This window comes from Thamnophis sirtalis, unplaced genomic scaffold (genome assembly GCF_051295495.1).
Source record: "Thamnophis sirtalis isolate CommonGarterSnake01/CBP01778 unplaced genomic scaffold, rThaSir2_p1.2 scaffold_8, whole genome shotgun sequence".
NCBI classification, from domain to species: domain Eukaryota; kingdom Metazoa; phylum Chordata; class Lepidosauria; order Squamata; family Natricidae; genus Thamnophis; species Thamnophis sirtalis.
This window is the reverse complement of record NW_028261388.1, coordinates 28,282,335-28,307,495: the sequence shown is the minus strand read 5'-3', so window position 1 is coordinate 28,307,495 and position 25,161 is coordinate 28,282,335.

Genomic DNA, 25,161 nt, shown 5'->3' with positions numbered 1-25,161 from the left:
TATACACCACAACATTTTATATAAATTAATGGCTAAATAATATTAGTCATTTTCTAGCCATGCAATCTAATCAAATTCAGTAAAATCAATCAGCAAATTTGAATGTACAAATGTAATCTTATATCTTGGAATATATCAACTTCTTACAAATTTAATATCCACATATGTAAATGTATTCTGATTATGGCTAAAAGTGTGGAATACTGTGTGAACCTTACTCTGATTAAAATTGGATAGGGTTTATAGAGGACAGATGTAGAACAATTACTCTAGGAAAGATTGCCAAAGAATAACAAATGATAGGGGGAAATATTGTAATCTACTATGTTGCAGCAACTCACTTGAGTTCTCTTTCAAAAGATCTTTCTGAAACAGGGCCCAGAATCAGTTCCCAGGTGGTATAAGCTTGTATTCTCTGAGGCCCATTGGTTCCATATTAATTGATCCTAGCTGCTTTCCTTGTCTAATGTCTGTTTTCTCCTTTTTATTTATTGTTAAGGGCCTAATAGTATATACAAGGACTTTATGGACATAAGGATGATAAATAATCATAGCATCAGAATTGTTAATATTTATTTTAAGCTTGCTGGTGTGGGGAGCCGACCCCTTCCAGAAGAATGAAATATTTTAGGAAATATTAAAAAGGCAGAATAATATATTTCCCTAAAGGAGAAACATGTTTCTAAAGACAGAAACTCAGAACCTCAGCTCTCTGCTGCAAGTAGAAATTAAGGGGCTAATTTTTAGAAATGCAGATTAGGTAATCCATTCAAGGTGGGATATTCTGAACAAAGGTAGGATTAGCCTTCAGCCACAACAGGAATTGCACAAGTCCCTCAGAGGTGGGTTCCTACTGGTTGGGACCAGTTTGGCTGAACTGGTAGTAACTTGGCAGCCTAGGTTGCTGGAACCAGCAGCGACCCGGGCCTGCCACGCCCTCAAACCAGTTCTCTCGGTGATGCCATAGATGCTGCCATCTTGTTTTTGCCTTCTGCACATGCGCAGAGCAATTTTTGTTGCACTGCACATGCACATGAAGCATGTATCAAACATCCGTGTGCCGCATGTCCCTGAGCAAATTGGGAGTAGAGGCAGCTGGAACCCACCCCTCAAGCCCCTTCATTGCATCAGCACATTTCAACCAAACTTATCTCAGACAAACTCCTAGGATGGGAGTCTGACAGCAGCCAATGGAATACATATTCTTGCACAGGAACAGGAAATTCAAGGGCAAGGCCCAAAAGAGGGTATAAATAACTCTCACTCTCTACTCCATTTGGTCAGCTACCCAGAATCATAAATGCTTGGTGATTCTGCTTCACCATTAAACCATCTTTCCAATCATCCACTTGGAAATGAACCAGATGGATATTTCTTCCAACACTGGACTTACTAGGAGTGGTGTAAAGCTTTCTCATCAAAGCTTGCTCAGAGTTTCTTAAAGACCAATCTGCACCAATTTTATTATGCAAAACCATAAAAGAAATAACTTCATATATTATTATTAAAATTGTTGTTCAACAAAAGGTTTTTTTGTGTATGTGTGTTCTTCACAAGATTAAGGACACTTGCAGATGTGAACTTATATCTTCCACAGATTGATACTGTCCCCAATTACTCAATACTATTGCAGTGTATATGCAGTGCACTGAAGTGGATAAGGGCTTGGATTGGAAGCCAGCAAAGCAGATTCTAATCTAACATTAGCTTACTTAATGACTATTGGCCTGTCTCTCAGCTCAACTGTTAAGATTGTTCTTGTTGTTGTTGTTGTGAAATACAGGAAGAGGAAGTACTTAAACTCTTAAATGAAAAGGCAGAATTTAAATCTAATATGAATAGCCAAGGCAAACAGGATACATAAGGTAATACACCCCAAACACTGAATGCTTAAAAAGAATTAGAAACAGGGAATATGTAAAATGTTCTAGTATATTCTTATAATATCTTAAAATACTCTTATATCCTTCAGAGAAGCATGTTTTGAGAAAACAAATAAAAAGTAGTAGAGATTTTTTGGGGGGATGGGATTTGATAGAAATTTGAATTTACCTCATAGAATGAAAGCATGTCAATGAAAGATGTGTCTGTCTATGTCTGTGTACAAACACACATATAATTTCACTGAACGTTCTAAAAATATTTTTTTTTCAAATTTTGTAAATGTGACCATTAAAAAAACTAATTTGTAAATGTATAGAACTTTAGAAGATGTATATTTTGACAGAGCGGGAAAGATATGCATTGAGTTCAAATTTTGTAGGAATAATTGTTATTGCACATACATTGGGGCATACTTTTGAATAAATATAGGATTTATTCAAGCACAACAATATATTTTGAAATGTATATTAATTTTTGAATTGTTTCAGATCATACATAAATAGGGAAACAAAGCAATTGATATATGAGTGAAAATATGAAATAATAAATATAGGTTGATCCATTAATTAGAATTATCTGTGCTATGTAATCTGGATTTCCAGTTTTTAGTAAAGAGTGTCAAATATAATTTAGCCAAAGATTACTGAAATGATAGCAAAATTGTGGTATAGTTGAATAAATATAGGATTTATTTGTTCTAGTGCACTATATCTATATAGTGCACTAGAACTGAAAAGATCAGGTTCAAGTCTTTATGAAGGTTGGATGAGATTGTCCACTTAACATGTTTATGCTTAATCTGTTATGTTATTATCTTATTATTTCAGTCCCCTTCACATTGTTGTAAGATAAAACTGAAGGAATGAATACTAAGCATAAGCACCTTATGGAAAGTTTAATAAAAAAATAAAATAAAATGTTCACCCCCTCTTGCTTTAAAGAATAATAAATACAAACATTGCTGAAAATTACAGGATGGGAACTTAGATTTAGTACATGCTACTTATTTCCTTTTTTATTTTGTTACATGTTAAATTTCATATAACACAATAATACAATAGCAGAGTTGGAACAGACCTTGGAGGTCTTCTAGTCCAACCCCCTGCCTAGGCAGGAAACCCTATACCGTTTCAGACAAATGGTTATCCAACCTCTTCTTAAAGACTTCCAGTGTTGGGGCATTCACAACTTCTGGAGGCAAGTTGTTCCACTGATTAATTGTTCTAACTGTCAGAAAATTTCTCCTCAGTTCTAAGTTGCTTCTCTCCTTGATTAGTTTCCACCCATTGTTTCTTGTTCTACCCTCAGTTGCCTTGGAGAATAGTTTGAGTCCCTCTTCTTTGTGGAAGACCATGAGATACTGGAACATTGCTATCTTGTCTCCCCTAGTCCTTCTTTTCATTAAACCAGACATACCCAGTTCCTGCAACTGTTCTTCATATAAAAATGTTTAAAAATGTTGAACCTGTATTTCAATTTGTTTCTCTTTATTTTCATGAATTACTTTTAAAGAAAATATAACATTAGTATTCCTGACGTTTGCAATGTATATCCACATCTTATTCAGAAAGTGTCATTTAAATGCCACCTTCTAAATCTTGCTAGTTTTATTCATTTAATTGTTTCCTAGACCTTAATTAACTGACCTTTGCTGTAGGTTCCATGTATGCTTTCACAAATGTTAATCTAGAAGATGGTAATAAATATGCATAATTTACCTGTGTTATTTTATATTTTATATAATTCAATCAGTAAATTAAGCTTAATGCAATTCTAACATCTCATTGATTGTGAAGATGCTTCACTCCCATATACCTTAATATAATCAATATTAAACATACACAAATATCTTTAGCATTATTATAGTTCAGATTTGTATCATCGCGTAGAGAGAGGAAGAAATACAGTAGATAGGTAGGTAGAGAGAATAGGTAGGTAGGTAGGGATAGAGGGATAGAGAAAGAAGAATACAGCAAAAATGGGCCCATTTTTTTTTCAAAAAAAGGCATGAATCGCCGGGGGGGGGGCTTGCAGAGTGCTCCTGGGGGGTGAGCAAAAACACGGCCTGTTTTCCATGAAAATGGGCCCCTTTTTTGTAAACAATATTGCATGCATAGCCTTATGGAGGTTTATAGAATGCTGCTGGGAGCTTGGGGGGCAAAAAATGGGCTGTTTTTTGCTCATTTCTGCCCTTCCCAGGAGCTTGTCTGAAAGCCTCCATAAGGGTATGCATGGCCATTTTGGTGAAGAGGCGGGGCTTCGGGAGGCAAAAAATGCTGTATTCTGTGTATAAGATGCACCCAGATTTTCAGCCTGTTTTTTGAGGAAAAAAAGTGTGCCTTATACTTTGAAAAATACGGTAACTATTTTTCTACTTTCCAAATTAAACCATGTTTTCCTACTGCTGATTAATGTTTAAAACAGCTTGTCAAATCACAAAAATACAAATCATGATCTCTTATGATATTTATTTGGATCAGTATTTATAAAGGGAAAAAATACCCCCCCCCCAAAAAAAAATACCCATACTGAATACTACATACTACATACTAAACACACACTAAATAATAAATTAATAGTTGCTAATAATTAATTTAATTAATAATTAATAAATTAACACCTGTTAATAAATCAAAAGGTATATTTGTTTTCTAGAAAAAGTCATTCATTTTTCTTTTTCCACTTTAATAATTATATAGGGAAGCTGCTATACAATTATTCAGCTGACACTTAAAATACATCATTGTCAGCAAGCAAATGAAATCACAATTCAAAAGACTATGGACAGTAATACAATTGGATACTTAGAATTCTGGAATTTCCCATTTTTCCAAGCTATTATATAGCATTTTTTTCCAGCTGCTTTATTATCCTAAATGAATTTTGACAGCATAGTTTGCCTTTTGCAGAAGTTATATCCAATCCTACAGTTGTATATTCTGTAATTCCAGCAAGATTATAGTAGATTCCTGAACGCTAGTACATGCTTTCAAAAAATGATTTTAAAAGAAGAGCATTGATCTTTGCTGATCTTTCGTTTTGTAAAGCATATCAATGTGTTTTAAATGTGCAAAGAAAAAGAAAAACATAGTAAGTCCTAAAAAAAGATCATCTCTTTCAAACACCCATTTCTTCTTACTGTGTACAGAAGGGCAATAAAGAAAAGAAAAGGAAGGATATACAAACACAATACAATACAATCCTTCCTCTACATTGGAAAATGAGTCCTATCTAATTCTATACAGTTAGGGTTTCTTGATTTTTTTTTCTCCAATTTTATAAAGAAAAAAATACACTCCCGCCAAAAAAGTACCCATCTTGTCAAAGAGAGCATATAGATTTGTATTTCTCTTGCCAAGAAAGACTTCTAACACATCTAATAAAAGGTCAATGCCACACAATCAGCATGAGCGATCATAAAACTAGGGAGAGAGGATATAGAATAGTAAAACTGCTCATTTGTATAGTTTCATTTTCTTTTTTAAATTTAAGAGCCATGGTGCAGACTACTTCTGCTGACTGCCGGCTGACTGCAATGTGGCAGTTTGAATCTCACCAAACTCAAGGTTGACTCAGCCTCCCATCCCTCCAGGATGCAGATTGTTGGGGGCAATATGCTGACTCTGTAAAACTGCTTAGAGAAAGCTGCAAAGTACTGTCAAGCGATATATAAGTCTAAGTGCTATTGCTATTATCATCTCTTTTTTTCCATTCTAACCTGGCTGTCTAAAACATTGTGTTAATTATTGCAGTAGTGTAACTACTCACTTTTTTCTGAGAGAAGAGAAAGGAATTACATATTTTTGTTTCTACAGATGCCTTATTGAGATATCTCTTATGATTGGGGAGGGGGGAGAGGGGAAAGAGGAAGTTTAACTGCAAGACACAGATTATAATCTAGCAAATAAGATACCCCTATGCGCTCCAGAAGAGTTGTTAAAGTCAAGGTTTTTGTTATAATTTGTAAGTGCCGAAGGACCATTTTATATCCTATAAAATAAGGAAAACAAACATCTTTTAACTGACAGATTACTTTCAATTTACCCCCAGTTTTTCCAATATATGAATGACCATTTATAAACATTAGGTTTTTATTTGCTTGTAATGCACACATTCCAACATTTGCATGAAAATTTAATATTTTTACAGAAATGTTTTATGATAAAACTTGTATCTCTGAAAACAAAAGAATGTTTAATACAGATGTTTATTTATGCTTCTCCTACTACCTGAAGTTAATCACTGAAACAGGGGACTTCAATATACGATGAAATGATTAAAATATAAAGTTAAAAAGATTGGCATCTTTGCAATTCATTGCACGCTTTTAAGAGTTTATACACATAAAAGCTTCCAAAGATACAGCCATTCACGAATTTTGTAATGCTAGTTACTCTCAGTAGTTCTTACTCACCTCCCCCATCTCAAAAAAAACCCCACCACTTGCCAACAACGCAAATCAAATGAAGATTTTTTTTCTGACTTTCTGAAACAATTATCCTTCTCTGATAAAAAGAAAACAGTTTTTCTTGTTGCCTAGGAAACAGCACACACCGTTCCTATCAGAAACAAAGCACAGAAGTTACTCTAACTCAGCTATTCCTTTTTACAAATGCAACAGCCCCCAACTTTTCTGGTTAGGGAGAAAAAAATCCTCAACATCTTACATCTTTTCTGTGACTAGAGTAGTGGCACCTCTAATCTAAGGTGGACTCCTGAGTAAGGTTCCACAGCTTTTAAGTCAAAAGGAGAAAGGCTTTTGTATGCTCAGGTATAAGTGGATCATGCATCATATAGTTACGCACATAGATTGGGATAGAAGAAAGATGCTTAGATTGCTGTACTGTATAATTCATCTATTCTACTGTTCCTTTTACTGAAACAAAACTTTGGTGTGGCAGATTTATATCCAGATCTTGATTTGAATATCCTGATACAAAATTGTTAATCCATTTATTTACATTGGTCACAAAAATCAGCCTAGGAAATACTGCAAAATAAAATCACTCTCTGAGACAGTCCCATATTGCAATGAGTGTGCAAAGTGTTCTTAGATGTTTTGATGAAACATTTATCCACCCAATTCATTAATCAAATTCCCAAAAGTTGAAAAGAATAATTTATGAAAACAGCATTTTCAACAACCTGGCCAGGCAAACTCCAATGCTGCTGGAGTTAACATCAAATCAGACCTGAAATTTGTAATACTCTTTTGGTTTTCCTGGAGATGTCAACAAGATGCATCAGAGTGGGAAGTAAATAGTAATAGTAATAGTACTTAGACTTATATACCACTTTACAGGGCTTTATAGCCCTCTCTAAGAGGTTTACAGAGTCAGAATATTGCTCCCAACAATCTGGGTCCTCATTTTACCTACCTTGGAAGGATGGAAGACTGAGCCTGGTGTGTTTGAACTGTCAAATTGCAGACAGCTGGAAGTCAGCAGAAGTAGCTTGCAGTACTGCATTCTAACCACTGTGCCACTGTGGCTCAAGCAAGATTAAGGAAGGTTAACTCATTATTATTTTAAAATGACTAAACAAAGTCAAATCAGAAAAATGTCAATTCTGTTCCTTAGTGTGATTTTAAATATGTTCATATATGGAACTTAGTCGGCTGTTCTCTATAATGAGTGTGGGAAGGCTTGAACTGCATAGCCAAATTTTAATTCTTACTTTAAGCCTTTTTTTTCATAATTACTAAATCAGAACCACAGACCTGTTGCTTTTAAGTTTTTTCTTCAAAACACTCAGTAATCAGGCAACAGTTGTTGTTTTTTCTTCAGTTTCTGAAGAAACTGCTCTATTTAATGGCACGTGCAATACATAATTATTGTTTGCTCTTCATAAACATTTGTGTAAATGCTATTTAAATGCTGTGGAGATGAGAACAAACTTTAATTATTGTATGGATTGACTAGAGATGCTTCATTGATGAGATCAGGTTTAATTAGCAGGCTAAGTTAGAAGATATATTCATTTTTCTTTTTTTTAGTTTTGAGTTACTGGTAATAAAAAGAAAAATACTGAATCATTTGTATTGAGCAATTAGGGTAATTAAGCCCTAAATATCTAATTTAGTGGCTAAGCCCAGGACCCCAGTATATGAAGAGACCTGTTTCCTAACTACATTAGAAATTATGGATGTTGTATTTCTTTATCTGCTATATATTTTAATTTTTTGTATTTGTTGTGTGTCTGGTTGTTGTTTTTTAGTTTGATATTGTTTGTCATTCAGTCACTTGTTGAGCTGGATGGCTATATAAACTGGTTAAAGAAATAGATTTTTAAAAAGCCAAATCCTTTCAGTCAACTTTATGTTTCCTTGTAGAATTTAGTAGCTTTGCAAAAGAGTTCTAACACGGGTTGATCTGCATTTAAATTAGAGATCACATGGCCCATTCATTTTGGAATTTAACTTTACTTAATTCTACTATGACTCCAAATTATAATGAACTATCGTAACTTCACAACTTTAGATAACTTCTGTGTTCATGATGGGCCACAAACATTTGTTAGTGACATTTTTTAAAAAAGCACTTGAATATTTCTTTAAAAAAAACCAATGTATAGCACATTAAGAAAAAATAAAACTTATTTGCCCAAGATTATATTTTCCTCTCTCCCATTCCACTCATGCTTTTAAATCACTGCTGCTATTTCAGAGTCAGAAAGGTATAGAATTCCTGAGAGCTTTTCTGTGTAGCTGTGTTTTTAAACCATTTTGTCTACTTAAGCAGAGAGGAAAATGGCAATTGGAAAAATAAAAGCATGAATTCTGAAGCTTTTTAACTCAAATGGGATTTTTAGAAGCTGAGTAGTAAACATAGAAGACAAATGTAGAAGCAAAATGTTATTAAAAGACAAAAATGCAAACAAGCAGCTTTCTACAACTTACTAAATTTAGAAAAGTATTCTCTTCTTTAAAATCTCCTGAATCTTCTTAAACTAAAGACACTAGAGCTGAACATGTATTTATCTGAATGTATCAAGTGCTCCATTTATTCAAGCCCTATTGTGATAACAACTGCCCTGGAGATGTAAAGGGAAGGAAAGGGAAAAAATTACATCTATTCCTATTGGCCTATTTCTTACTGATGCGGTCCCATGAAAAAGCTTGAATTATCTTTCAGTGCAAGATATCCATTAGTAGGCAAACATCCATATTCAGATACATGCAAACATGAATGTTAACATCAATTTGTGATCAAACTCAAAGGAACACATACAATACTGAAACAATATTGCCCAGTTATGTAAAATTACTTTTATATATAATATATAGTATTAAATATGCTAATGGATTCATTATGTTACAGTACAACTATTTCCTAACATGTTCATTACCCTGTGTAAATGAAATTAAAATGAAAAAATAATTCATTTAAAATTTGATCCAGTCACAGCTCAATAATTCACATCTAAAAATGGGTTTCCTCCAAAATTGTGACAGTTTCCGTTTAAAAACGTTTAAATGGAAATCTTGCTTCTAGATTTTTTTCTCACTTGCTTTTTAGCTCTATTCTCTTTCTTTTGAATGACTGATAGTTAGCTTTCTTTTTGTGAAGTAGCAATGAGTGTTCTTCCATTTCTTTATTAGACATCTTTTACCACTTTGTATCATCCCTGGCTGAAAATCTCTTCTGAAAAGATTCATAGACAAAATTATGGTGTCTTAATTGAGAGTTTGACTGAAGAATAGGAAGGGAATGGAGGGAATGCTGGCTGTCAGACACATATTAATTTCTGCCACCTTAGAAAGATTTCTTCATCCTATTCATGTCAGGCGTGAACAATCAGAGCACTGTAGCACAGAACCTACTTTATTGCTCGATGCCTATTTTACAGTAATCTTCTCACACTGGCAGTATGCCACTGGGAAGATTACATAAGGTTCAACAATATTCAAGGAGGGCTGGATTTTGTGTCTACGTAATGATTTCAAACTGATCCTCTGTTAGAATATTCATGACTGAGACAGACATGATAACAAGGTCAGCCAATGAATAGGCCTAGCAATTAAGTCAGCCAATGGGAGCTTAAACAGATCTAAGTCTGTGCTGAGAATCAAAACTAAAACTATTCTGTCTGCTTTGAACTCTGAACTGAAAACTCCTCTCTGCTGTACTGCTGCCTGTGTTTGTAACTGCTGCTACATTGGAGAAAACCTATATTGGTATTGTACATTTATTCATCTCTTATTATGTATATAAAGAAGTTAATTAATCCAGCTGAATCAGTTTTCTGTGTGTGCTTTCTGGATTTTTCTGCAACAAACTCTAACATCCTCTGCTTGACGACTCCTCCTGACTGGAAGAGTTTTTCTCTCACAATTCATAGAATTTCATTTAAATATTCTTCTTTGAGGAAAAAGGAAAAAAATGAAAGCAATTTCCATTAAACTGAAGAATGTGGGATAATAGTCTGAATAGGTTCTCTTCATTTTTATCATTATCTTCAAGGACACATTGTATCTTAGCCCTATTAATAGTCTTAATTATTGAATAAATACATCCAGGCATTATGTCTCATCTCCCCTGTTAAGTATGTGGAAAAAGCTAAAAAACTTTGCCCCAAAGATTTGCTGGCCAAATTATTTTTCCCCCTCTGCAGCAGAATAAAATACTGTGAAGCTAAGAGGTTACATGATATAGTAGCTGAGAAGAGGGAAGTATGAATGTCAATAAATCAGAGTGCTGTATGATCACCATGGCAACTTGAGCTGAAAGAGTCTCTTACAACTTGTGGGTAGAGAAAATGTAAATAGTGAGCAGGTTGTTTTCCTGATTAACATTACATTTACAACTGTTGATAATTTCAAACCAGGAATGTTAAAAGGGTCCTTAAGAATCAATGAAAACTTCCTCGTTGTTTTTACTATTCATTCTTGGATGTAGATTCTAAACTCTCTGAAAGTCTGAGTATGATTCGAAGGCACAACTATTCAACCTAGATTCTACAAGAATGCAGCAACATGAACAACTCCAGTGTTCATACATTTTCTTTTCTGTTATTATGTTTTGTAGAAAACCATTTCATTATGTTACATATATTGTACATATGCAGATGTATATATATATATATATATATATATATATATATATATATATATATATATATATATATATATATATATATATATATATATATATATATATATATATATATATACACACAAACACACACACATACATACATACACAAACATACACACACACACACACACACATACATACATACATATATACATACATACATACATACATGTATTCCCCTTTCCTTTTACTCTTTTATAAGATCAAAGTTATTTGCAATCAAGAATAAGGCTGCAGGCACAAATAACTATGAAACAATTGACAGGTCTACCATACCAACCAAAAAGAGTCTCTAACAGATTTATTTTTCAGGTATGAAGTTAATTTTAACATTGATACCAGTGGTGAAATGCTACCGGTTCGGAATGATTCACTTGAACTGTTAGTAAAAATGCTACTGGTTCACCTAAACCAGTAGTTAAAAAAAAAACAGAAAATGTTTTTTTGATGATCAGCTGTGGTGTGAGATTTATATCCAAATAGTTTGGTACAATAAATTTCCCTTCCCCTTTCTGTTCACTTACTTTTGTAGGCACGCTCAGTAGCAGACTCCACCCACCCAGACGTCATTTTGATGCTCTGTGCGTGTGCACGGTCTGTGCACGCACACGCTCACGTTGCTACCAAACCAGTAGCAAAGATTAAGTGGATTTCACATCTGATTGATACATATTGTCAAAAAAGAGAGAAAAACCCACATTTAAAATCTGTTTTATTCCACTATGAACCCTCTTTTCAATTTTACTTCAAAAGCAATTTGCAAAAAACTGCTTAAGAAATTGTCTAAATTTTGTATGATTTTAAAAAAGTCATATTACATCTTCTCTCCATGATTCCTTTTGCAATTGTTGTAATATTAGTGACTGTACCCAATACATTTTGTGAACTAGAAAATGGGGTAGTTGACAACTTCAAGTTGAATTTACTTGCTTTGCAGTGCAGCTATATTGCTTTATATCTAAGCAAAAAACAAGCTGCCCGAACAATAGCAAATCTTTGTAACATCAAAATGCCCCTCAACCTTTATATGTAACATTATTGTTGTATCTAAAAGAGGTTTTAATAAGTAGCATACTGATTTACTCAAGGATAAAGATAATAAACTCATTCTGCCTATGTTTAGAAAATACAAAAAGTTGCTCTGTTGCAATAACATAACAATAATTATAGTGATATCTGTGTCCTTGGTTGTGTTTGAAATTTTTCTTCTCCAAACATGCTGCTCCCCTGCCTTAGCTCCCTCACCTGTACAAGAAGTGATCAATTTGCTTAAAATGTGATGTAATTTATATAAGACTACTACCTGACTCCAAGTTCTAGATTTTGCTTGCCAGGAATCCAATGATCACTGCATTCCTTTTCTGTCTCTTATTACAGGCAACTGTTATTTGGATTTATGGTGGCTGGTGAGGCTGACCGATGGCCCTTGACTTGTGTATGGCTCTTGGCTAATTAAACACCCTCCCCCCAATTCTTTGGTACCCCTGCTCCCAGGTGTTAGACTTGAGATGGTTTTAAACAGGATGATCTGGTATCTTGGAAGGCTTTTGTCTAGAGGCAAACTTTGAAGGTTGAAAGGGCAAAACAATTTTGCTGCAAGTTGTGTAGAACCAAAAGCTGAGTACTGACAAAGGTTTATGAGGTTTATTTATTTAACAAGCCTCTTGTTTTCTATAAATAAAGTTTTCTTCCTCAGATAATATCTTGAATCTGGTTCTTATTGATTTGTTATACCATAAATATACCACTGTATATTTTCTATTATGACTTCTAAGAAGCCTTTGTGTGGGTAATTATAACTAAAATTTCATGTGCTTATAGTTTTAATTTAAGCTCGATTTGTTAGTCTAGTTTCTAAGATTTCGTTTGCTTGTCACATATCCTTTCCTAGTGGTTTAAACCTAAAAGTAAAAAAGGAGAAAGATGACAATGCCATTTTGTTTGCATTATAATACTCTTTTATGATAGTTCTATTTTAAAGTTCTAATGGCTTTGTGTTCTTTGGAGATGCTTTGTATCCATATAAGAAAGTTCATACCAACATTTCTCTTCTCTTCTCTTCTCTTCTCTTCTCTTCTCTTCTCTTCTCTTCTCTTCCCTTCCCTTCCCTTCCCTTCCCTTCCCTTCCCTTCCCTTCCCTTTCCTTCCACTCCACTCCACTCCACTCCACTCCACTCCACTCCACTCCATATATATTTTCAGAATCATAAATATAAAAAAGTTTTCCAAGTTTCAAAGACTTTTCCCCTATGTAGGATAAACGTTATTACTTTTGAACATTTGTTTGATATACACCTTGCCTGAAATTGTGGTCAGGGCTTAGGTTTAAGATTTTGTTTTCTTTTTTTCTTTTTGGCTTCCCAACTTCTCACTTAAAGTGTTTTGGAAGGATTTCTAGGAGGTGAAGAATTTCATGATTTGTATTCAACGATAAAAATCCATTCCTCCACTCTTTCTATACTGTATATACTCACCTACTCTAACTTGCTACAGAAAGTCAAAGAGCCACATAAGAAATGTTGGCCATCTTCATATGGCCTGTGACACAGGCCAGTGGACAGCACATTTCTGGCTTAGTACTATAAATTAAAAAAACATATTGATCTTTAAAGTCTAATGATAACAAGTACAATAATGGTCATATAAGAATTCCAACAGTTCTAGGGAGTATACGGATCACTAAAATCCTATTTTATGAGTCAATAAAATAAAAATGTTAAATAGAATTGATTTGATTCAATAAATATATTTCTGCACATATGCAAAAAGTTTCTTCTAATTTGAAAGCATTTAATCTGTTTTGATACATGCAATCAATTATGCAATTTAATTTGAAGTTTCAGTTAGAAGGGATGATTTAACCATGCTGCTTTCAAACTGAATCTTTACACAAGTCTAAAAGATACTCTTGACTAGTTGTTGACATCCCATCTTTTTGTTATTTCATATTATCTTTCCTGTAGGAAAAAGACCAGTTTAAATTATAGTTTAAATTTTACTTTGAAAACCATCATTCTGTGGGGCAGGTTGGGTTGAGAAAATGATTGGCAATCATTTGGGTATCTCTACTCCTAGTTTAGCATCTTAAGTACTACACTACACTGTCTCTAGAATGGCTCAGTCATGTGCCAGCTCAGACAATGAGAAAGAGCTGGCTCTGGGGACATGTGACATGGATCAGGTGGATGTGTAAAGTTCAGTAGCTGGTTTGGAGAGTCAATTGTGCCATGAACTTTGGAAGAATCTAAGAATGAGTTACTGAGTGAATGGCTGGCTACATAGGGAGGAGGAGAGATGCAGCTGCAGCCAGAGAATGCAGATACCAGCCAGCCTTGCAGACTGGAGAAGAGGCTTAGCTGTGGCCATTGGTCAATAGTGAAGAGGGGGATTTGCTGGTCCCAACCAAGGTCAAACAGAGCCAAGTAGAGGGAGGCACAATAAGGTCAATGAGGCTACTCACAAGGAGACAGCCTCACCCCTCCTATTGAGGTGCACCAGTCTGCACCTATTTAGTTCAGCATTTGGAGCCTGAAGGTTGTCAGAGGGAAACATTCATAATCTGCCCATCTGTGAAAACTCTTGACTCATGCCTTAAACTCTTTGAGATCATCTTGCAGTTGTTGTGCAGTGAACCCATTGATGCCAAGCCATCTGCATCGTACCTTGAACCTGTTGGAGTATGCTGCTGCTATCGTGCCAGTCAAGCCATGTTACCTTTGTTGAGTTTTGAACTCATTGGGGCTGTGTTGTTTTCATTGGGACTTGAGCACATTGATGCCAAACTGCCTTTGTCATGTTTGGAACCTGATGGAATTATGTTGGCCCTGTTGCACCTTGAATCTCTTGAAACTGTGTTTGCCTTGCCTGCCAAGAACTCCAAGCATCATGGGGCTGTTGTGCTGCCAGTGCATGAAAGAGATTGTGACCTGACTTCCGCCATTGCCTTCATTACATCTATGATGGTTGAGAATGGACCTGAAAGGACTACTCACAAAGAATTGGGACCTGGGGAATGCCTACAGGATGGGTTGTGTGAAATAAACATGCTTACTCGTGCTGTGTGTGGTGTGTGTGTGTGTGTGCGTGTGTGTGTGTGTGTGTACACAGAAAGGACAGTTTCTCAGGCGCTTCCCAGAACAGAACAGAATTCTACATATGCACTAGATCCATTTCTTAAAAGATTGTTTGTTTTACATCTTAATTTAAATGTAGACTGCAATGAATTTATCATTATTCTTAAATTTCCCACAGTTTGGCACATTATATTTTATGAAAACACATTTGACAATAAAATATCCTTAAATCTGAGGAAAATATATTTTACATGAATAAATGTTTTCAAATGTTTTTTTTTTTTGCAAAAACGGAATAATATAAAATAATGAACTATTTTATATGCACATATATAAAATCACTAACTCACCCATCCCCAACACCTTAAAATAGTAATGGAGGGTGTTAAAGAGCATGATAATAATACATTTATCAAAGAGAGATGCCAGCAAACAGGGACTGAAAACATAACTGAATGTTCTACAGGAAAGAATTATGGTTAGGGTAGTAAAGTAAATTTTCTACACACTTGAATCACAAGTACTTGCTGAAATTTATAGTCTTCTATTTATTACTAAACATACCCAAGGATGGTCTCACATAAAACAGAGCAGGGTCTAACATTTTTATTGTTATTCTGTATCGTGCTTAGCATTTTAAAGCACATTGAGTGCCATATAGAAATCTGCAAGCAACTCTTATCAGTGATATTTGAAAAAAAATAAACCGTATAATTATTTAAAATACTGCAGCATTTCATAGCCATTGAGCAACAGAAATTTCCCCACAGATTGTTTTTTCCAAGATAATGTTCATATACTTTATATGTATGTGCCATAGATATTTTGATGTATCACAAGCATTGCAAAAAAATAATACTCCTGAAAATATTTCTAATTGTCTGATATCTTGCACAGTACTTGCGATATGTACTCTCTCAATTTTTAGTAGTGTAGAATTATAAGAAGAATCCCAGTCAAAAAGTTGGCAACTGTCCAATTTTCTCTATATTGTAGCTGATATTTAGAATATCTTCGAAATAAAAATACAAAAATATTTTGTCTCTCTTTCTTCTGCTTAAACCCCAATTCTGCTTAAACCTCAATTTTTTACATTTCTGCTGTGTCAATTTTGAATACATATCTATTTTTATCCATACCATGTTATTTAGCTATTCTCTCTAGTGGAAATAGATACATATTTTTTTCTATAAAAAGTAATACTTTTACATATTCTCTAAAGCTGACAAAGTTTATATTGTAAGGAATTGCAAACACAAGGAAGCAATGTGATAATGATGTAGTTCCTAAATTTGGTGCTCTTTGGACTATGCTAATTATGTAACATTACTTTCCTGAGTTTGAAATTTAGCTGAATAAAGCATGAGTATGCCTGGAAATCGACAGACTCCAATTGAATGGTTGAAGCTTTTGTCCTGCTTTCTCCCAGTTTTTCAAAGCAACCTAAATTTCATACATTTTTTTTCCTACAACAGTGTGGCATTGAGCTTTTGTCTGAATTATGAAAGCTTTTGTCTGAATTATGAAAATATATCATGAAATCTGTGCCATTTATGAATGTGATACTCCACACTTTGAGCTATAGTGGGCATAACTGAAAGGAATACGGAATGGATTGAAAACCAGAGTTGGTTTGGGCTACCTACTGTTTTTGACCTTCCCAGAAATTGGGATAAATCATTTAGGCAAATGAATTCAGCTCTTTGTCTCAGTCAGGAATTCAGATTAAGTAGATAGCTTTCCACACATTATTTATTTGAATACATCCAAAGAAAGGAAACTCTGATATTTAGTTCCAATTATCAGACTCTTAGTACCATTAAAAGCTTCCACCTTCACCAAAAATATATAAATAGATATATACAGTATATGTATACATAAATGTAATTCCACACACACATTTTTTTTAAAAAAAATATCTATGTCTTGCATGCTGGGGCGGTGAACAGGTCATACCTTCTCTATTACATTGTTTCAGATTTTCCCTGAATACTTCTCTTTTAGTCCTTATGTCTTTCCCCCCTACCCCCATTCCCTCCTTCCATAATAGGTTGTCAAAAGTTTGGTCTAAACTGATTGGTTAAACAACATTGATATTGGACTAAGGGTCACATTAAATTTCTATCTGCCTTATGGAATTCCCCTGAAATAAGGATAGTCCAGTATCCTTCAGTAAGATTATTCAATTTCATTGTACACATACTGTGCATTGACAATAAAGGTTTGATTGGTTGTGAAAGCATGTTTTTTTCACAATACTTGTTGGGATATTAATAGAGATCCTGCATGATTATATGTGATATTTGGCTACTTTTATCAGGTCTTAACTTGTATTTGTTTCAATTGTTTTTCAACATTGTATGATGCTTTCCATCCAAAATACCGCTGCTGGATGGTCAGACATATACTTTTGTTAAATGATTAAATAAGTTTATATGTAACTTATGACTCTGGAACCGAAAGTTGCCCTAGGAACTTCCTCCATAGAGGAAGAAAAAATTGTGACATATGTGTTGGAAAACATATCAGTAACTTATAAGTAACTTGAAGAAATATGAAATTTATAAAGCAGATCAATAAGACTACATAATTGATGTTTGACTTTTTCATATACAAAGTAATTGCTTGGTAAATAGTTAATTTGAGTCCTGTTTCAACTTTACCTTGATTAAGATTATTAGACCAAAGTGTCACATTTACAATATAGATACAGCTCTGTGGACAGTTTGAACTGAGTAAGAGAATAAATGGGTCACGTTTCTAATGTATGAATAAAGGAAGCAGAGACAAAAGAGTATGAAATATGAAGGAAACATTTTGCATCAAAGAAAGGAAACATTTTGCATCATTAAATACTTCAGAATTTGGGTAAGGTTCTATGGACTTCTCCATATCTTTAACCTGGCCATTTCTAAAGATGTATTAGCAAATTAATGTAAGCAGAGCATAAAGTTGCTGACTGTGATGGTGTGAGTCACCTTGGGCCTCATCAGCATTGCTAAACATTGCCCATAACCTTTCCATTATCACTCCAGGCCTGCACAGCACCAAGACGCAACTGCTCCAATAATTTCAATTACTTTCCCTGACAAATTTTATGTTTCATGTATTTTACTGGCCTGATAATTATGATTTCTCTCATTTCTCGCTATTGAGCTTAATGGGTTCCAGCACAAGTGTGCAGTTTAAGAAATGAAGTTCCACTTGAATTCACAAGTTATTATCTACTTTCGTTAATGGAATTGGAAAAAAGAGAAAGAGTGGGAAAGAGATAAAGGATGGGTAAGAAGGGTGAGGAAAAGGAGAAAAAATTCACAATCATACATGGCCATGTAGCAGATGCACACCCAAATATAGTGAAATAAAAAAGACCCAAGAAATATGTCAACAAAAGGATGGGGGGAAAGAAAAGCAGAAAAGGAACAAAACCATAATGGTGATAAAGATGAAACCCAGAAAGGGTGAAAGGAAAAAAATACATGTAAGAAAGCAGAAAAGGAAAAATATTCAGAAAGAGAAACAGAATAATGTAAAGTATAAGAGCAGAAAAGCAGAACTGAGAATTTATGTGTAATACATCTGTATTAGAGTCTATCTTTATGTATAAAGTGTGTGTGTATCTCTATGTGTGTACCAGTGATGAAATCCAGCAGGTTCTGACCGATTCTGGAAAACCGGTAGCGGAAATTTTGAATAGTTCAGAGAACTGGCAAATGTCACCTCTTGCTGGCCCCAGAGTGGGGTAGGAGTGGAGATTTTGCAGTATCCTTCCTCTGCCACACCCACCAAGCCACGCCCACCAAATTACACCATGCCCACTAAGCCATGGCCAGAGAAGCGGTAGTAAAAAATTGTATTTCACCACTGGCATGTACGTACATGTATGTATCAAAGGTGGCATTCAGCAGGTTCTCACAAGTTCTGGAGAACCGGTAGCAGAAATTTTGAGTAGTTTGGAGAACCAGTAAATACCACCTCTGACTGGCCCCACCCCACATCTATTCTCTGCCTCCCAAGTCCCAGCTTATCGGGAAGAAATGGGGATTTTTGCAGTAACCTTCCCCTGGAGTGGGAAGGGAATAGAGATTTTACTGTATTCTTTCCCTGCCACACCCACCAAGCGACGCCTACCAAAGCCATGCCACGCCCACCAAGCGACGCCCACAGAACTGGTAGAAAAAAAATGAATCCCACCACTGGTATGTATGCATTTATTATCCATAAATCCAATTTAGATTGACAGAAACACTGACTAATTTGCTTAGTTTAAGCATGGGAAATTTGCTGAAATGTTGACACTGCATATCTGAAATAGTTTCAGAATCCCTGAATCCTGTTGTTGAAATTTGAAATGCAAAACCAACTTGAATAAAAGTTTAATTATGTGACTTATAGCTGTTTTTTAAACCTTAACATTACTTTCTTAAAGTCACAACATTTTCTCACTCACATTGTAAGTCTTACACATAAACTATCATGTCGGGGGGGTGGGGACAATGAGAATAAATTGGAGCTGTTTTTTCTACTTAACAAAATCATTTTAGAAGAATTCTCAGCTTCACCAAGGCAAGGAATATTTGCAGTGTTCTTTCATTAAAAGTATTACTCCAATAGCTGGACTGTATAAAAATAAGCAAGGTTTTGTCCTTAGTCTCACAACTGATTCAACAGCTATTGGTCAGCCAGCATCTCTTTCAACTCTACTAAACAACAACAACAACAACAACAACAACAACAAAACAAAAACCAAGCAAAGAAACTTGATTACACTTATTGTGTGTTAGCAATGCATTCAGTTAAATAAAATAATCTAAATGTTTCGCTCAGATTTATTATATTCAGTGAAATTGAAAATTCCTGATGTGTGAAATTTGGTGAAAATAAGACAAACAACCATATTTCAGTTTTTAAGCATATGTAAATAAAACTGCATTACAAGTTGGGACACCATGGGTCTATTAAATTGTTTTCTCTAAGCCCTAGCCAAACTTATCAAATAAAGAACCTAAGAAGGACAACTGAGAAGAAGCTAAATTGTGTATAATACCACAAATAGATAGCTACTGTAAATAATTCAAATATGCACAGATTTCCTAATTAAGCAACACACATAAATGTGAATGTAATGTAATGTAATCATATATATGTGCAACAGATGTATGCGTACTGTATGTCCCATTGGGGATTGGAACAATAGGCAAAATTTCACTTTTTACCATATTTAAAGTATTGTGAGGAAAGATTATCTGAAAAGTACAAAATATGTTAGCCATCTCTTTTTAGATAACATTAAAAAATGTTTAGAGATTATGTTTTCTTGGAGCAGAAAGAAAAGGAGAATGACTGCAGGAGAATGACTTGGACAGAAGATTTTTGACTCATTGTCACCTTGTTTAAAAACAAACTCTAAGTGAATGCAATAGGTTTTGCATTAGATAATTGCATTAAAAAAGGCCATCCCCAAAATCATGAAAGTCCCTTGAGTTCAACTCCTATTTTCTACAAACTAAATATTAATCTTGTCTTCCAAAACAGTTGCCCTTTTAGATTTTGGTCAGAGCCTATGAGTGCAAATTAAAAAGAAAAAAATAATAAAAAAATGTTTTGGGAAGAGTAAGGTGACCAGATTTTCAGATTGGTAAAGAGGGACACCATTGACTGGGGGGGGGGGGGGCTTGATTAAAAATTTTATATTTTGTCAAACATGACCCGAGGACACTGAAACCATCATATATACGAATCTGTTGCCAAACATCAAAATTTTGATCACATGACCATGAGGATGCTGCAACGGTCGCTAAGTGTGAAAATTGTCGCTAAGTGTGAAAAATGGTCATCAGTCACTTTTTTCAATGCCATTGTAACTTTGGTCACTAAATGGACTGTTTGAAAGTTAAGGCTAGCTTGCATTATAATGCCTTATGCTAGCTTACATTTTCAAGAGAGAGAAGCTAAACTCCTTGTTAGAATTGAAATAGAAATGAATAGTGTTGAGTAGAGTAAAGTAGAATAGAATAGTTTATTAGCCAAGTGTGATTGGACCCAAAGGAATTTGTCTTTGGTGAATATGCTCTCAGTGTACATAAAGAAAAATAAAATAGTAGGATAGTGGGATCCTTGCTCATCAAGCTCAGAAAGCAGTGATCCCACTCTCCCCCATCTCCTCTTTCTGAAAGAGGGGGTGGGGTGGGGGATCCTTGCTCACCAAGCTCAGAAAGCAGCGATCCCACTATCACCCACACCTCCTCTTTCTGAAAGAGGAGGTGGGCTGGGGGATCCTTGCTCACCAAGCTCAGAAAGCAGCGATCCCACTATCTCCCACACACCTCCTCTTTCAGAAAGAGGAGCGGCACCCGAGAGAAGCGGGGAAAAAAACCACACCTTCCGACGGCTGAGCCGCTTGGCCCGGGACCGAGGCTCTTCCTTGCCGCGCAGAAAAACGGTGCACGTCGGCGCATGCACACACAGGAGGGGAGGGAGCTTCACCCCTCATTGGGCGCGGCGAGTGGGCTGAGCGGAGAGAGGGAAACCACTGCCTTCTAACGGCCACATCGGGAACGACACTTCAGAGAAATAAAAACTTTTTTTAACGGCATCCTTTTTAAAATTGTTTTCTTTCTTTTGGAAAATCGGAACTTTTTGAACACGCTGCGGGACATGGGACAAATTATTAAAAATCGTGACTGTGTCGCCAAAATCGGGATGTCTTAGGGAAGAGCTAAGTGAAACTCAGTGGCTAAGAAGTTGAGCTTGTTGATCAAAAAGGTTGGCAGTTCAATTGTTCAAATCCTTAGCACCACGTAATGCAGTGAGTTCCCGTTAGTTGTCCCAGCTTCTGCCAACCTAGCAGTTCGAAAGCATGTAAAAATGCAGGTAGAAAAATAGGGACCACTTTGGTGGAAAGGTAACAGTGTTCCATGCGCCTTCGTGCAGGCTTGTCTCTTCAGCTTAGAAATGGAAATGAGCACCTCCCCCTAGAGTTGGGAACAAATAGCATATATGTACAAGGGAATCCTTTACCTTTAAGAGAACCTGTTATCAAAAGTGCCATGTATGCTAGTAGTGGGCCTGATAATACTTTTGGTGTTAAGCTGTCCCCAAGTACCAAATAATTGTGTTTCATTCATTCAAGTGCTGGTTTCCTTTCCTATTCTAATGTGGACCAAAGCCCTAAACTAGGACTTGATTAGGGTTAAGCTCCAATTCTGCAACAACTTAGTTTTATCTCCCCGCCCCCTTCTGTTCCATAAAGAATTTCATTCACTCTAAGGGGAAATTGTTGGCATGGCACCTGGAATCTCTGTGGTAGTACTTAAAATTTCTATTCATGCATATTGTTTCCCATTATAGCTTCAAATAAAGGCTTTAAAATGCCTAGAGCACCAGTGGAGGTCCGATAAGTCCGAGGCAAACCGAGCACTCTTAACCACCTGCACCAAGGACTATGTTCGAGCATTAAGAACTGCAAAAAGATCATATATTTCTTCCTTGGTTGCGTCCGCCGAGTCACGCCCAGCCGCCCTGTTCAGGATAACCCGCTCCCTCCTTAATAGGAGGGATGCGGGAGACCCCTTGCAGGGTAGGGCTGAGGATTATGCTCAATTCTTGGCGGACAAAGTAGCTCGGTTTCGATCGGACTTGGACTCCACCGCAGTAGATCCAGCTGAGACACAGGAGGATCATCTGCCACATCAACTCTGGGTTGAGTTCCAGGAAGTTGCCTCTGGGGATGTGGACAAGGCCATCCGAGCTGTAAGTGCCTCCACTTGTATTCTGGACCCGTGTCCCTCCTGGCTGGTGGCTAACAGCAGGGAGGTGACACATGGCTGGATCCAGGCGGTTGTCACCGCCTCTCTTCGGGAGGGGCACTTCCCCGCCGTACTCAAAACGGCGGTGGTGAGACCCCTCCTAAAGAAACCATCGTTAGATCCAGCCATCTTAAACAACTTTCGTCCTGTCTCCAACCTTCCCTTTATCGGGAAGGTTGTTGAGAAGGTGGTGGCCTTTCAGCTTCGACGGGCCTTGGAGGAAGCTAGCTATCTTGACCCCTTCCAGTCCGGCTTCAGACCTGGTTACAGCACAGAAACCGCTTTGGTCGCATTGACCGATGATCTCTGGAGGGCCAGAGATGGAGGCTATGCGTCCATCCTGGTTCTCCTTGACCTCTCAGCGGCTTTCGATACCATCGACCATGGTATCCTTCTGCGACGACTGCGGGAGGTGGGAGTGGGAGGCACTGTTCTGCGGTGGTTCTCCTCCTACCTCTCGGACAGGTCGCAGTCGGTGTTAGTCGGGGGGCAGAGATCGTCCCTGAGGCCCCTAACATGTGGGGTACCCCAGGGTTCGGTCTTATCCCCCCTACTATTTAACATATACATGAAACCGCTGGGCGAGATCATTCGGAGGCACGGGATAAAATACCACCAATATGCGGACGATACGCAATTGTATCTGTCCGCCCCGTGCCAACTCAATGAAGCGGTGGACGTGATGAACCAGGGTCTGGAGGCCGTTAAGAACTGGATGAGTGCTAACAAACTGGTGCTCAACCCGGATAAAACCGAGTGGCTGTTGTGTTTCCCCCCCAATAATTTGGCTAATACACCAACGCTTAGGCTGGGGGGTCAAATTTTATACCCCTCAGATAGGGTCCGCAACTTAGGAGTCCTCCTGGATCCACAGCTGACTTTTGACCACCAGCTGTCAGCTGTGACCAGGGGGGCATTTGCCCAGGTTCGCCTGGTCCGCCAGTTGCGGCCCTACCTAGATCGGGGGGCCCTCACAACAGTCACTCGAGCCCTGGTGATCTCTAGACTGGAATACTGCAATGGGCTCTACATGGGGTTGCCCCTGAAGTGCATCCGGCGACTACAGCTAGTCCAGAATGCGGCCGCACGAGTGATAGTGGGCGCACCTCGGTTCGCCCACGTTACACCTGTCCTCCGCGAGCTGCACTGGCTACCTGTTGGTCTCCGGGTGCGCTTCAGGATACTAATGACCACCTTTAAAGCACTCCATGGTAGTGGATCTGGGTACTTGAGAGACCGCCTTCTGCCGATTACCTCCCTAAATCGACCAATTAGATCGCACAGACTAGGCCTCCTCCGAATTCCATCAGCCAGTCAATGCCGACTGGCGACTACACGGAGGAGAGCCTTCTCTGCTGCTGCCCCGGCCCTATGGAACGAGCTCCCCATGGAGATCCGCACCCTCACCACGATCCAGACCTTCCGCGCAGCCCTCAAGATCTGGCTCTCCCAGCAGGCCTGGGAATAGGTTTCCAATTACCCGCCCGAGTGTTTGATTGCTGAATGAAAGTTGTGTTTTATTATTTTTCTTTTGCTCACCAATTGTTTTGTTTTGACCTTGCACCTCCCCTCCCCTGTGGTTGTAAGCCGCCCTGAGTCCCCTCAGGGAAAAGGGCGGCATATAAATCCCAATAAAACCTCAAAACCTCAAAGCAGTGACAAGATTCTAGCTGAAAGGCACACATAGAGAGACATGCATATTTGGAATTAATAAATGCACAGATTTTGCTATGATAATATTAATGTTCCTAAATCTTTTCTCTGATATTATATTTACTCTTTTTTTAGTTTTAGTTTAGTTCCCTTAATTATTTATAATATTTCTAATATATGAAGTGTCAGTTGGATGGGAACATATTTAATTTATGGATTTGTTTATGAGATAATTATGCTTGCTGAAAATTCTGTCACGAATTGAACCTTACTCTACAAATCCAACTGCCATGTTACTATTCTGGAAAATTAGCTAATTTATATTAAATTAATTTTCTTAAGTTCTTAAAAATGATGGTTGCCTGACTACCAGATACAGCTAAACTGTATTTTTCTTCCAAAAAAAAACAACACACACACAGCAATTTAAAAGATTAATTCTAAGGAATATTGCAATTGGTAAGAGAGAAAGAAAAAGATTCAGTATTAAAAAACATTTATGCCTTTTAACATAGAAGAATAGACATTTATGTTTTTGTACACAGCTTCCTTAATATAATTAGGGAACTACAGTACTGTATACTGTAAATGTAGGAAAAGTATGAAAAATTAAAAACTAATGATATTATCAACTGCATAGATCTTGTT